The 15,883-nt window shown below is 34.8% G+C and overlaps 1 protein-coding gene across 2 annotated transcripts in view; it reads right to left on the bottom strand.

The window, feature by feature from the left end:
* The window catches only part of LOC114676301 (uncharacterized), a 778,104-nt gene that overhangs the window by 169,530 nt on the left and 592,691 nt on the right, over positions 1-15,883 (bottom strand). The window contains exon 5 of one of the 2 annotated variants that reach the window (XM_077991695.1): positions 5,697-7,886. The exons of the other annotated variant lie outside the window; for it this stretch is intronic. The gene's annotated coding sequence lies outside the window, so the exon portion shown is untranslated. Of the gene's footprint in view, positions 1-5,696; positions 7,887-15,883 lie in introns of those variants that run through there. 2 annotated transcript variants of the gene reach the window in all.

Below are 15,883 nucleotides of genomic sequence, written 5' to 3'. Positions count from 1 at the left end.
TGCTAAATATAACCCATATAGACAAAAGCTCTTTGAGGTCTTCAGTAATTTTAAAGAATGTTTCTAAGGGTTCCAAGGCCAAAAAAATTGAGAACCACAGTTTAAATAAATGCTTTAAGTATTTAGAATTAAAGTTTTTTGGTTTTTTAATAATTTTATTTTTTTTCTAATTTTGTTACTTTAATTTCCCATAGCACCTTGGCGATGTTGAAAACAAATACAAATACAAGGATGTACTCATTTTAACATTTTATGCGTGAGCATGTGTCACACCAATTTTGGGGGTGACAGTTTTGACTAGAGGAACAAATCTAAGCAATTGACAGAAATAGAAGCCAGATAACTGGCTCTGACCCCTACCCCCAACATTTAAGAGATGTCAAAGGACACCTGAATTAGGTTAAAAAAATCAAGTTGATATGGGTATTTCAACAGTTTTCTGTGCTGCAAAACTGAAAATAAAACCATTTAATACACAGCCCATTAATATGTGAGTTATACTGTTAGGAACTCTCTACTCAAAGATTCATAAAAATAAACTTTAAGTTATTTAATAATCAGGTGAATTTTAAAAGAGAATTTACTCACAACTTGAATTAGATTTTTAAATTTGTTTTTTAATTGACAATATTTTAAAATTTTGGTTAAAGAAGAGGAATAAGTTAAAAAGATCTGTTTTATAACATGGTGACTGTAGTGAATAATGTTTTATATACCTGAAAACTGCTAAGAGAGTAGGTTTTAGGTGTTCACAACACAAAAAAATGGTAAGTATGTGAGGTAATACATATGTTGATTCACTTGATTTAGCCACACCACAATGTGTCCATATATCAAAACATCATGTACACCTGCATGTTATTTTTTTCTTCCCCTTTTTTTCCTTAAGAATATCTTTTTCTTTAAGAAAAAAAAAAGGACTTATTTTTTAAGCTTATGTCCAAATGAGCATAATGGGTTTTTGTAGGTCACTTCAATTTTCAGCCCCAATACTCACTGCCCATGCTTGACCATGCTGCTTGCCCTAACCATGATGATATTTCTCATCTGTAAAATGATAATAAAATAAAATTAATAGTAATATCAACCTCAGTAGGGTTGTGAGGATTAAATACAATAATCCATGTCAAATTCTTGAGCACAATACCTGGCACTGAATAAGCATTTGTTGTGTTGTTACCATTTTGTGACAGCTTCCTCCTTGATGTCATGGTAACAAAATGTTAATAATACCTTGAATATCTTTTGAAGTTTTCGGATATCCATATAAATGTCTCGGACAACATAATCCAAATGTTCTTCTACTACTGCTTCATGGAATTGTAGGTGAAACTTCTTAAGTGAAGATTTTTATTGGTCTTTTAAAATAAGGTAGGCAGAAATCTTTCTTTCTTTCTTTCTTTTTTTGTCTTTGGGGAGGATTCTGCTTTCTGAGCATTGGCAATGTTCAGTCTTATGATTTACAATTATGTTTATGTTCAGTCCTTTTTAATGAATAGATCCAGAAGAAATATTAGTACCTGCTGACGCCTTGGCTTCAATATAATTGAGAAAAGACATTTGTTTAAGACATTGAATAATGTGTCTTTTGATACAAGTCAGTCAATAAGAATTTCAATATTAATCAAAAGGAGGGAATGACCTGTTATGGAGAGCAGACTGTGTCACAGTATGTACTATGCAGTTACTTATAGTAATCTTCAATCTTCCTAACAAATCAAAGTATGTACAGTTATTTCAACTTTATAAATGAGGAAACTGAGTCTCAGAGAACTTTAAGTAACTTTCCTAAGATGGTGAAGAGGTAGAAATAAAAACAAATTATATATTTTTTGGCTGAGGAAAGAGGAGGTGAGAGAAATTTTCAAATATGACAGATAAAGAACATTACAAGGGTGGAATGTAATGACGTTCATTTGTTCTTCGTTAACTATAAGGCTAGAAAGAAAATGGAGAGTTTAAAGTGCCATATAGAACAGATAATGGGAAGCACAGCTTGATTGTAAAAACACTATGGCTGTGCCTGTAAAATTCCAAAACAACTGTCAGTTAAGCATAATCAGTGGAAAAAGTCAAACAGTTTATTTGATATAATGCACACAAAATAGTTACTTGGTTGGGCATAATTTCACTTTCCACTTTGAGTTTTCATTATAGTTAAAAAGTCTAGGAAAAAAGATGTGCTAATGTAGGTACTAACACTACTTAGATTCTAAGAATTACTTTAAATCTAACATCTTTTTTTTTGCCTTTCACATCCTTCAAAAGAGTTATGTATGAGAATGAATTAGTACAAGTGAAAGTTGAACCATGTAAGGTGCTATTTTGATAATCCTATGATAATTCAGAATATATGAAGTTCAGAAATTTTATCATAAATCTCTGAATAATTATAAATCAGAACTCTGAAGAGTAATTGGATAAATCCTATTTATCCAATTAGCTTAAATAATGTAATAGCAAATGTTTAAAATAGTATTAGTGAGATATCCTGTCATAGCCCCCTGTTTTTCTCAATTTTCATATTTTTATGACAACAAACATTTTTAGCTGTAAAGAAGTCATAAAAGCTGTAACAACAGGGTAACATTTTTTTTTTAACTTTTATTTTAGGTTTATGGGTACAATGTGCAGATTTGTTATATAGGAAAAGTTGTGTCATGGGGTTTGTTGCACAGATCATTTCATCGCCTAGGTATTAAGCCTCAGGTATAATTCTTAATGGTTCTCAATGGTTACTTTTTGGCATTGAAGAAATCAGATGGATTTCTAAATACCTTTTTTTTTTTTTTTTTTTTTTTAAAGAAAACAGCATACTCATTTATTCACTACTCTGACAAGCCTCCAGTTTACTAGAAAGGTATGGAATAAATATGACAAGTTCAGAAGATTTCAAAACCTTAACACCATTTTCTAATTGTGTAAGCGACATGTTGTTTAATCATTAAAAGTAATTAAATGACAAAAAATTTATATAAAATAAGATACCTAACGAAAAGCTTTTTGTGTTTAGAATACCAAGACTTACCAAATTTGGAAAGATGAAATCAGAAAAATAAGAGAAATTAATCCAGAATTTCCCACATTTAAAGAATAGTGTACATGCCTTGACAGAAGAGTGTTAATATAAATAACTTAAAAACCCTAATCTGAGTCACAAGACACACGGTTTCCTTTGTGTCTCACATGGAGACTCTGTTATACCTTAGTGGAAGAATCTAAACAGTAGAACTTACATGCTTTGAATCAAAAGATCCCCAACTTTATACACTCTAAGTATACATGGTGCTTAAAAAGTCCGCAATTCATATAACTTACATTAGCCAATAATATAAGACTTTTATGCCCTCCAAAATGCTGCTTAACCGTCAAGCTGACCTTATATTTTTAAATGCATAATGGAAAAGTGCATATAATATTTTTCAAGTCGTATGGTTTTATGAATTAACTAATGCTTTTTTTTTTTTTTCTTTTTGTGGAATTTTTTGTCTGATTTTTTTTTTTCTGAAAAATGTGTGTCTGATTGAAAATTTAGCATTTAGTATTTATTCTAAGTTTCCAGACCACAGATTTTGGCATTACTATGAAACATGTTATGAGGCTTGGTGCTGGCTTTATATTTAGCTTATTTCGTTGGCTTAAATAAGGACATTAGTTGTTAACAATGAAACTTAATTCATATCAGGTGAACTAGGGACTACATCTGGGACTTGTTATAACTTGATGTTCCATGGGTTTATTTCAACAAGGAAAGGAAAAGCATTTTAAACCACAGCTCTGATTCAGAAATGATTCTGAATTCAGTTGTTCTGTAGCATCTTGGACCTTGTCCATGTATCAATTATGACACATCTCCCTCCCACATCTTGCCCTCCCAATTTGAAATAAGCACAATGTGTTTTTATCACTCTCCAAGTATTTAAATTTGCATATGGTACTCAAAAGCATTTTGTTTTTCATTTGCAAACTTCAGATTCATATTTTTCCAAATAATGTGTCTTCGTGTGAAGAATTACACGTAGAATATTTTGTTGGTAAGAGTTATTTAAATTATTTACTGGCTCTTTTTCAGTTCCCTGGAAAATATGGAGGGTGCTCTCACTATTTGTCTGTCTTGTCTGGCTTTAGCACAACTAGATTTGAAAAATCAGGTTGGAATGTGAGTCCAAAGCATCAAAATTTGTGAAAGCAGAGTGTTACCCCAAAAGTGTCAAGCAGCCAAATGGTACCAATTTCAACAATGGTGCTAGAGTGTTTTTCAGAAAGACAGTTTCTGTTTTAAATCCTTGCTTTTTTTTTTGTTTGGCCAGCATCTATAGTTGTCCCAGAGCAGGACAAAGAGCCAGCAGCACCTAAAGCTTTTATCTTTTACTTTCACTGGGAAGTCACTTGACATTCCTGCTGCAATAAAAAAAATTTTTATGTTATTTGTTTATTAGACCCATTGATCAGACACAGTTTTGGAGAGTAGATTAGTATTTTATGAAATATTACATATGTTTAGAAAAATAATAAGTACATTTTATATGTATGTATAAACACAAGTCTAAAAGATCAAATACAAGATCTAGGTTGAATATTATTCATCATTCATTCATTCATAAATATTTATTACATATATACAAGGCAGTTGCCAGGCTTTGTGAAGAAGTATAAAGACAAATTAGATACAAATCTGTTCACATTTCTCCCTATTAACATTACTGGAAAATATATAGATAGCTAAATGGGGATAAGGGAAGGAAAGAAGGAGAGAGAGAACTGGAATGATAAAAACAAATGTGATAAAATGTTAATGATTAATAAATTTTGAAATAAAAGTATAAAGGAGTTTTTTGTATTATTCTAGATTTTCTGTATATTCAATATGATTTTAAAATTAAGTTTTTGAGTGTATGCTCTGGAAAAAAAAGTAGCTCAAATATCTAAGGAACAGAGAGTTTGTGAGGTTTAGGGTCCTACTCAATTGTGGGAACTTCATCTCAAGTCTCTTTACTTCCTTACCGTTTCTGAAATCATTCTTCAAAGTTGGAGTGCACTCAATAAATGTATAAACACTGAATCCTTATTATTTTTTTCCTGTGGAATCCCAATTTCCAGGGAGTATGTCTTTAGGTCAGACCACAAAACTATTGTAAACAGCATATACAATATACAAGAGAAAATACGGAAGGGACGCTGTTGTCAGCAGTTGTGTGTAAGCCTTACCAATTAAAAGGCAGTGGATTTGGACTGATGATTTCTTTTGCCATCACCAGCTGTGAGCTGTTGAAAACTGGGCTTTTATTTTTCTCGTCTTTATATGTCCAGCAGAGACCCTTGCATGTAGTAAGTGCTCAATTTATGTTTGTTGGCTGCATGAGTGAATTAATATAGATTCAAAGGTTTTTGTGCCTGAGATCTTCAAATTTATTTCTTTTATTTTGTTTTTTTGCACTAACACTACACCGGTCTTCATGAGTCTGAGTCCCATCTGTAAAATTTGATCTACATGATTTGTCTATAATAGCTTTCTTAATCAGTACTGCAGTATGCAAACTATATTTAGGATATGGTGTACAAGGAGTTTGTCAAAAAGAAAGCAGACTTGAAATCCGGAGAATATTAATGGTCAGCTAATATATTTAACATGTGGTTAAATATTTAGTACGTTTGACTGTGTCTCTTTAAAATGAAAGCCCTATATTATGTATATATTTTTGAAATGACATTTGAATAAAAATGTAAAAGGCATCTAAAGAGATGATGGGCACTTCTGGACTTGGAAAACCCCTCAGGTTTGATAACAACATTTTGAGTCATCTAAATTCACACCTATTATCACTTAAGTGAGCACTGAGGCTGCCACTGGATCTTATACACATATTCAGATTTTTGTTTCCCTCATCATTCTGAAGGTTATCTCTCTGGTCGCTCTGAAAATCAGGTGACAACCATTTCCCATGATGCTTTAAGGGCTGTCAAACTGTCCATCAAGCTGTCACCTGACCAATCGTTCCCATGGTTCTTTTAGACTTCCAGTATGATAAATTGAAAGGGACTATTATCTGTCTGTTGTGAAGAGGAACTGTTTGGGCTTTGATAAGATATCACTACTCCCAGGTGAGAGGCTGCTGACAGCACATCAAGGCAAAACAACACATACAAACACTGAACAGGGGAGCACAGGTTTACAAACATCTGTTGTCATTATTTATTACTTTTCTTTGGCTTTAAGTTTCTGACTCATCCTTAGATAATTCAAGAACAGATATTTTGCTTTCTTACTTACAAAAACAATTGCAGCTCTTTTCATCTTAAGAGAAGAATCTTAAAATTGAAAATACACCTTCCTACCTTTTTGGTTCATGGCACATATGCTTTCTACCTTGTAGCCAACAAGTTCTGTGTTCCTGCTGATGACATCATTTACTTTAAAAAAGTATCTGAGAATAAAAACATTTCACTATAGCAAATACATGAATTTTGGGGATAAATATAATAAAATTAATTACTTACGCCTGAGAGGTCATTATTAATGTACCACTTTACAAGAAATATGAACTGGTTTTAATGTTGGCATGTATTAGTTTCTATTTTAGAATTGATAAGGTCAAATATTTCATGAGAAATAATGTTTATGAATTATTTTCACATCTTTGATTTTTAATTGCTCTGAATTATACTAATAAAAACATAAAAACTTGAATTTGCGCACAAGGAACATGAATAGAGGGAAAGATGCTGTCCTCAGTGGACCAAGATTGTAGTTAGGACTGGGATCAGGAAACCTATCTGTAAAGGCAGGGGGAAGCTTGGGAGGCAAAAGTTTTCAGACAGAAAGCTGTCTGGAAAGTAGGTATATTTTATTAGAGCTACAGAGACAATTTTACACTTAGAATGTAGCTCTTTGGACATACATATCTAAATAGGAGTCAGTAGAAACTTATGTATTAAGGGCTGAATTCTTGAATCTTTACTACTTGTAAACATAATTTTACTCTTTAGCAGTTATTCTCTATTTCGTGATTTGTCGTTTTTCCTCTTTTTTCTCTGCTACTCTAATGACATATGCTGACAGGTTTTCCATGTGGCTTTGTGTCCTTACATGCCATCATTATATGAACAACTAAACGTGCCCTTTGGGGATCACTTAGGGAAAGTAATCTGTTGTTATTTATTGTGGTTTTTAGCAGAATAAAAGTACTGTAGTTGGTTGCTAACATCACCACCTTGTGTACAAATATTTTTTTGCATGCAGTTTCCTAATGTCATTAAGCAGTATTGTAATTTCATTACACAGTGATGTAGCACTTCGATTACAGACATTTAAATAATTTTGTAATTCAAAATTGGAAAATAATAAACCATGGTTTATTTTTAGTCCCTTGTAATTAGTTAGCCAACTAACACTCCTCTGAACTCATACAAGAAGCAAAAATGCCCCAGGACCCTTATAAACCGGGTATTGGTCAAAATACTCTTTAAAATAATGACTTAGGAATTCAGAGTAAAAAAGGCAAAGAAAGAATTAAATTCCTAAAGATTCATAATAATACCAATAGTACATATGGCTAGTGCCTAGGGCATCTAATTAGTGAACCCCTAATTCTAACAAATCTAATCTCTAATTCTGGCAAATCTAACTAAGGCATTTTTAGCTCACCCAGTGGGCTAATATTGGAAATTACTACTTACTTCAAAGTATTATTTTGGTCTCTATCCAAAGAGTAGAACCTCTTGGTAAGTTTCTGAATGTCAAACTTCTTTTTCTAGCGGCTTCTGGCATGTCAGAGCTCCACGGCAAGTTTTATAATTTTGATAGTCCTTGGAGATCAATGAAGTTGACTGGACTCCATTACTTTTCCAAACAGGAAAACCTTGCAGTCCAATGAAGGAAGTAGTGGCTAGAGGGGAAAGGACCAGAATATTCAATATATTTGTCCTAGGTCCCAAAGGAAACAAACAAATGTGTTCCCTGTTATTCTTTCTCTCACAATAAAAAGTTTAGACCATTTCTAGAAAAAAGCAATTTTGCATTTGTGTTTTTGTGTTACTTCTTTCATAGTTTGTCTCCCTTTCGGTAAGTGAACTTGTTTTAAAATGTTACACGTTGTTGGAAAGTAGCATGGAATGCTTCTTTTAGTTCTAGAATTTTCCTACTTAAAGATAAAGTTTGATTATATGGCAAAAAATTAAAAATGCTGCTAAGGATACAAGGTAAAACATAGCAGTGTGTGTGTGTGTGTGTGTGTGTGTGCGTGTGTGTGTTTGTGTGTATGCTCAATAGCAATCCTATCAGGTTGGCAGGGCAGGGTAACCAGTTTTATAGATGAGCAAATCAATGATAAGGGACATGACAGGACAATGGAAATCATACACATGTGGTAGCACAGCCAGTAAAGAACTCAGTCAGTTCAATGTTATGTCCTCCATACTACTTTTGTCCTTAGGGACTAGTACATTACTTAGTAATATGGATGTTAGGAATAAAAGCCATTTTGTTAGAAATTTCACCCATTTTTCATGGAAGTCTATCCATATAGGATTCTTTTGAAAAGTCAGCCTGGTGCCATACTGTCAAACACAAAAGTAGAAATTCACCACTTAACTCCTTATGTTCTTAACTTATAATTAAGCACAGAGTCATGTGAAATGTGTTTCATTTAGCTCTAACAACAAATGAATGCGTGCACATTTATATGCCTGGAAATATGTAGAACTTATGTAATGATTTATGAAGCATAAAATGAAAATTTTTGGAAATGTACCTAAAAGGAATAAAAATACTAGACACTTTCTTATGGATATTATTTTAGAAGCTTCAGGCTTTTATCCTAGTGTTATTTACTTAATACTAAACAGTCATTTCAGGTGTATGATGTTTGAAGGCGGCCAACCACTTATGATCTTCACAGGAAAAAATAAACCTGCAAAGTCTTCAGAATGTCTGGTGGATGTTTTCCCATTATGTTGTATCTACTTATGTTAAGCAATGTGACCAAACTGAATACAGCTACATGCAAAACTGAGATTCATTGAACTATGCACCTTTTTGGTTGATGACTCATATATCTAAAATGCTGAGACAGAAATGAAAAATAATATTGCCATATTTTAATAAAGATGACTTTTGAGGTTACAAAAATAGAATTAGATAACATACATTTAAAAATCTCATTTTAGTTTTTAAATTTACACAGGAAAATAAAGAGTACTACTTCGTGGAAATTGCTGAGCAATTTCTTACTTTTTCCAAAAGATTCAGAGAACAAAACAGATTTCTGGAAGACAAAGTGCAGCCAAATGTTCTCTTTGGCAAATATTAGAACTCCTATGCCTGGGACATTAGGAAAATGCCACTTGAATAAAGATAAAATTGAACAAACCTATCACCACCTAGAAAAGAACGAAGTAAACAGTGGAGTTTATCTAAGCTAACTTTATTTCCCAAACTCAAAATTATAACAACAAAGTCCTTTACATGAGCAACTTTGTGACCTGAAAGAAGAGGCTGTCTAATTTCTTTCCATGCATCAAGCCAAATAAATGAAGGGAGAAAATCATTCTTCTCTGTTGGCCTCCTGTGTAAAATTTCTTTTCTTATCATCCCATCTAGTCATATCTTTCTGCAGTCTGAATTACCCTCTTTTCCTCAGACTGGTAAGGCCCTGAAAGGATGTTTGTTCTGCTAATTAACTTTATTACCCTGATAACTCCCTGCAGCCTTTGACGAAAACAATTACCGTTACTCCTTTTTTCCCCCACTGGCAAAAAGAAAAAAAAAAAAAAGAAAAAAAAAAAGAAAAAGAAAAAAAGACTATTAATTAGAAATGAGGCCCAGGTCCCTGCCATGTTATCCTGCCACGTTCCCAGGCCCTCGAGCAGGATAGCATTACATTGTCAGTAGTAATTTAGCTCTCATCTGTCTCTGCTAATTATTGTCACATTCATCAAATTCATCAACAAAAGTGCTCTCAGAAGGATTGCATATTTGCAGTTAATACAGCATAAACTGGTATTACCCATCACCACATTTGTGATGATGAGAGGGACACAACTTATTCATCCCTAATTAGAGCAAGCTGGGTAATTAATTATGCATTCCGCCTTATTACTTCTGAGTTCCCAGATATTGTTTGTCTAAAAAGGGGGAGAAAGCAGGAGAGAGAAGCCTGAAAATGCAAAAAAAAAGGGTGATGTGTTTTGTCACATGCGCTATGCCATAATTCCCACCTGACAAACTAGCTGAATCAGTGGAAAATTGCGAGTTGTCAGCAGCAGAATAAACTGCTGTAATAGCTGATTAATGATCAGCACCTGTGACAGGTGCTGTACGGGACTGTAAACTTGGTTTGATTAACAGTCACTGGACGAATAAATATTAGTGACAGTCAGCGGAGAGCAAGTTTGCTTGTTTTCTTCCCTGTTAACAAATCGCACGCATTAAAGTTATTGATATTTCTGCCTGAGACACTCTATTTTTTTGTAGTTATCTGGCAACATTGGCAGTGAGTTTTAATGGATTGTGTTTGTTTCCGTTCTTTTATTTCAGAACTAAATTGTATTTTGACAAGATGACCTATAGGGGTTTAAATTCACCAGGTGTGGAAGAAAGACTAAAAAATAACAGGATTCACACTTGGTTTAATTTATGCTCACCTGCTGGTAATCTGTGTGTGTGTGTGTGTGTGTATACATATCCACATACATATATTCATTATACCCATTTACATGTATGTACAATAACTATTGAGGAATATTTATGCTAAAAAACATAGTCACAAACATATAGATATGTGATGTTCCCTCGTTTTTTAGTTTTAATTGTTTTTTCCCCCCTCCTTGCATTGGATATTTTCCCTGGAAACATTGGCAGTGTGAGTTATCCCAACCCCATGTCTCAATCCAGAACTGAAGGAACCATTTTCCTGAGGCAGCTATTCAAAACTGCTGCCAGCTTGATTGTTTCTACTGAATTGACCAGTTTCAAACAGATTGGTCAAGAGGTGATTAACCTGTTTGAGCTAATTGGTGATTAACCAAGAGTCGAGTTGTGTGCACAGGCAAGCAAAGTGTCAGTAATGAAAGGAACCCAATTTATTTTATTTGATTTTTAAATTTATTATTTTTTTTTGGTCATAGTCAAAGAAGCTATTTGCCTTAACTGTGGTTCTTTTGGATTCTTGAATTACATATGGAGAGATTAAAATTGTGGATTTTTGCAATCCTAAAGACCTACATTCAAATTGTGGTCCCGCTAACTAGCTGTGAGTTTGGATAAGTTACTTAATCTGTCTGAGCTTTCCATTTTTCCAGTGTAAAGCGAGAGCATTTCCAACTTGTATTTATGCGGTTACTGTGAAGGTTAAATGAGATAATGTATGTAAAGCACCCTAGCACAGTGCCTGGCATAGACATGGCTCAATGATTAACAATTTAATTACTATTAACACAACAGTTTGAAATTTGAATAGTCAAATTATTCTCATATTCTGTTTCATATGATGAATTGCTTTAACACCAATTAAAATTTTTTTTTCTCCACAGACTCCAAAATAACAATGAAATTTAAAAAGCAAAACAAGATTATACTCACTTATTCCTAAGTAAAAACTAAGATTAGTAATATCCCAGGGTAGTAGATATCCCAAGGTGCTATTCTAAGCTATTCAGATACTTCTTAGAGGCACAAAAGTTGCAACTGGTCAAGCGAGGTAAACTTTTTTCTAAAATAGAGATGCCAGGACTCACCACCAGGTACTCTGATTCTATTCCTTTTGGGGAGCCCCTTGCTCACGGGCATGTTTAAAAAGTTCCTGGGCCAGGTGCAGTGGCTCATGCCTGTAATCCCAGCACTTTGGGAGGTTGAGGCAAGAAGATCACATGAGGCCAGGAGTTCAAGAACAGCCTGTCCATCACAGCGAAACCCCTTTACTAAAAATACAAAAATTAGCTGGACGTGGTGGCACACTTGTAATCCCAGCTACCTTGAGAGACTGAGGCAGGAGAACTGCTTGAACCCAGGTGGTGGAGGTTGCGGTGAGCCGAGATCACGCCACTGCATTCTACCCTGTGCTACAGAGCGAGACTGTCTCAAAAAAAAAAAAAAAAAGGAAAGAAAAGAAAAGTTCTTCAGGTGATTATGTGTGTGTCTTCAAACTTTAGAACTGGGGATAAACACATAAAATTAGAAATTTGTGTCATGACAATAAAAACAGTAAACATTCCTTTAGATGACAGAACTATTAATGTGAAATGGATGTCTAGAAACTTATATCACATATGGGAGCCTTATAGTTATCTAAACTTGTTACTTAACGTATCATGATTGAAACACTTTTTTTGTTGTTAGTTAATCCAGTTGAAGAGAAAAAGATGTAATAATTTAGACAATAAGAATGATATTCAGAATCCATCAGCTTACTTTATACCACTCATTAGAATTGCAGGGTCAGTTGCCTTATCTCACTGGAAAAAATAAACCCAGTGGTGGTGGCCAAAACATTTCTGTGGCTGACAGATGAACTAGGTGGTGGCAGGGCTGACTGGTGATTGTGGTCTGCTTCCAAGTGGATATCCTGCTGCACAAATGGTGGCAGGGAGTTAAGAGACCAAATATTCCTGCCATTTGGGACGTATAAACATGGATTAAAAATTAGGTAGTAGGTAGTCTATGCCTGCTTCTTTCTGCACTTTGTTACCTAAACTTTGCTCATCCTTGGTGCACATGAGTCTATGGTTGTAGTAGGGTTCATTGGTCTATCACTTCTTCATTGCTGCTTGTGGTCAGAGAACCCAGGTAACCACATGAAACAAAGCGGAAATTGCTTGTTTGACTAGAACATTGATATTCCAAATTATGTTACAGTTCCCAGAGAATCAGCTCATTCTCTATCAAGTTCTGTATCTATAGTCCAGAATTCCTGCAGTCCTATAATATCTTAATTTAAATGTTTAATTATTTAAAAGTAATGAATTATACTTTATCTAATTTGACAAAAACAAAAAAGGTATTCTATCTCTGAAAATTTATTTATTTTGAGATAGGATCTTACTCTGTCACCCAGTCTGGAGTGTGTTGGTATGATCACGGCTCACTGCAGACTTGATCTCCCAGGCTCAGGTGATCCTCCCAGCTCAGCTTCTTAAGTATCTGGGACTACAGGTGTGCACCACCACACTTTTTTTTTTTTTTTTCAGTTTTCATAGAGATGAGGCATCGCTATGTTAACCAGGCCAGTCTTGAACTGAGCTCAAGCAATCCTCCTGCCTCAGTTTCCCAAAGTGTTGCAATTATAAGGGTGAGCCATTGCACTGAGCCCATCTCTGAAAATTTAAAGAAGAAAAGTCTCACTTGGCACATGGGAATTGGGGATGGGTCAATAGGGAATGCCTGGCTTCAGGACGACTTGACCCTAAGGGAGTTTTCTCTGGTCCAGAGCAAAGCAGGGGCAAACTATTACCAGTAGGATCATTTGGCTTGCCCTCTACTGTTGTAAGGACTTGCAAGTTAAGAAAGGTTTTTAAGTGGTTAAAAAAATATTTTGCAATATAAATATTATATGAAATTCAAAGTTCAGTGTCCATATATAGTTGTATTGGGACATAGCCATGCTCATTGGTTTCCATGTTGTCTGTGGCTGCTTTTGTACTAAAACAGCAGAGTTAAGTAGTTGCAACAAAGACCATATATTCTACAAAACCTAAAATATTTACTATTCAGTCTTCTCCAGAAAAATTTTGCTTGTTCCTGCTCAAAAGTAGTGTTTCTCAAATTTTAGAAATACCCGGGACAAATACATACAACTTGTCTGGGATCTTGTTAGACTATAAATTCTTGATTTAGTAGGTCTATTCTGCATTTCCAACAGGCTACCTAGTGATACTGATGCTGCTGGCCTGAGGACTTTGAGAAGCAAGGCGTTAAACTGTGACCCTCATCATAAACACGCAGAAGCCTAATGTTAGCCTGATTAAGAACAGATCTTTTAGGAATGAACTCATATTAATTAAGTGCACAAGGTTGATGCAGAAGCCTAAAAATCTAATTTATTAACCCGTCAATGAGAAATACAATAGGAATATTCTGTTTCTATAGACATGGCACTTGATATGCTGAATTAGAGCAGAAGATTATTTTATCTTGCTCTGTCACCCAGTCTGGAGTGCAATGGCAAAAGCGCAATTCACCGCAACTTTCGCTTCCTGGGTTGAAGCAATTCTCCTGCCTCAGCCTCCCAAGTAGCTGGGATTACAGGCATGCACCACCACGCTCGGTTGGTTTTGTATTTTTAGTAGAGATGGGGTTTCGCCATGTTGGTCAGGCTGGTCTGAAACTCCTGACCTTAGGTGATCCATCCACCTTGGCCTCCCAAAGTGCTGGGATTACAGGTGTGACCTCCTGGCCCTCTATAAGTCAATTTTGAGTGATCTTTCTAGGAGTCCCGCTCTAGCCACTCTAGCCAAAGAGAACTGTCTGTGATTGCAGGAACTCTATTCCATTTCTCATTTACATCACATAGTCATTCCCTAGTTGTGGTTTACTGTTTATTATTATTCCATGAAATTATGCCATGGTATTTAAAAGATTTTCCTGCAAATTTCATTTTAAGTATGTTTTAACTCTAGAACCAAGAGGAGTAGCATTGAGACAGAACTGGACCTGTGTCCTAGTATTAATCACTTTGAGACCATGACCAAATAAGTTATCCTCATCAATAAAATGTAGAGGAGAGATTCAGAATTACACGATTCCCATGGACCCTTCCAGTTTTAAAACACTAATCTCAACTAAAATTTTTCCATAAGATGCACATAAAAATGGAGTTCATTTCCTTATTTCCACATTCCTGGTATGTGCTGCATTGTACTTTGGACCTCTGTTGACTTTTATGTCTTTTTTTCTGATGTTCTTGTTACTTGTTGACAACTATGTTCTCAGTTTTCTTCATTAAAAAAGAACTCTTTGAGGCAGACATCTTATTCAATTTTGCATCCCCCAGCATTTTACATAAAGGGACCAACCAAGAGATGTTAGGTGAATTGAATTAGTGTGGAAATATCCTCAACACAAGTAAGTTTGGGATAGTAGAACCTTAAAAGGCTAAGAGGTTGTAACCTTGTACAGTAAAGAAGGATTTTGACAAGCCAGTTGATTGGATGTTTGGCAACTCCTGGTATCATGTCGCATTAACTGTATTCTATAAAATTGTAAAATGATTACTCCTCTGGAAACCTTGAAAGAGTAGCTTGACTTTGCGGTTCTTAATGGTTCCTTAAATTTCTGATTAAAGTAATTTCTGATAATTCTATAATTAGATTCTATCTAAAGGATCAAGAAAATTTTTGCACTGAGATTAGAATTTCAACATTATTCATAGCTTGTGGAAAGGAAAACGTCCCATCTGGAATAGTGTCAATGTCACATCTATATATGCTTTGTTGGGTTTAAGAAAAATCTTTAAAAATATTTTTTCTCCTCTTAATACATTTCCATTTATGTGCAATGTTTTTGATCGGAAAACTAAAAAGTAGCAGCGGGTGGGAATGAAGGGAGCCAAATATAGAATTGGTGCCAACAGATGCAAAAATGCCATGGAAATCTTTGGCCCAGAAATAATAGCTTACCAAAATACACACACACACAGTTGTTGGACTCTTGAACAGATACACAGCCGTCTGTATAGACAACAGTGCTGTTGGCCAAGAGTCCCGGAGGCAGGCCAACCTCCTATCCAGATGCCACTGCCAGTGAGGAACCATTTGGCTTCTAGTCCTCTGGCTGCCAACCTTCTCTCCCACTCTCTGGCATGAGTTTTTACAGGGGCTGCTGAAGTGAATTAAGACTCTGAAGAGTTCTGTATTAATATGCTGCAACAACACAGAACACAGTGCCACAGAA

Source organism: Macaca mulatta, chromosome 2 (genome assembly GCF_049350105.2).
Source record: "Macaca mulatta isolate MMU2019108-1 chromosome 2, T2T-MMU8v2.0, whole genome shotgun sequence".
NCBI lineage: Eukaryota > Metazoa > Chordata > Mammalia > Primates > Cercopithecidae > Macaca > Macaca mulatta.
The sequence above is the reverse complement of the archived record's forward strand: the minus strand, read 5'-3'. Positions and strand labels throughout refer to the sequence as shown.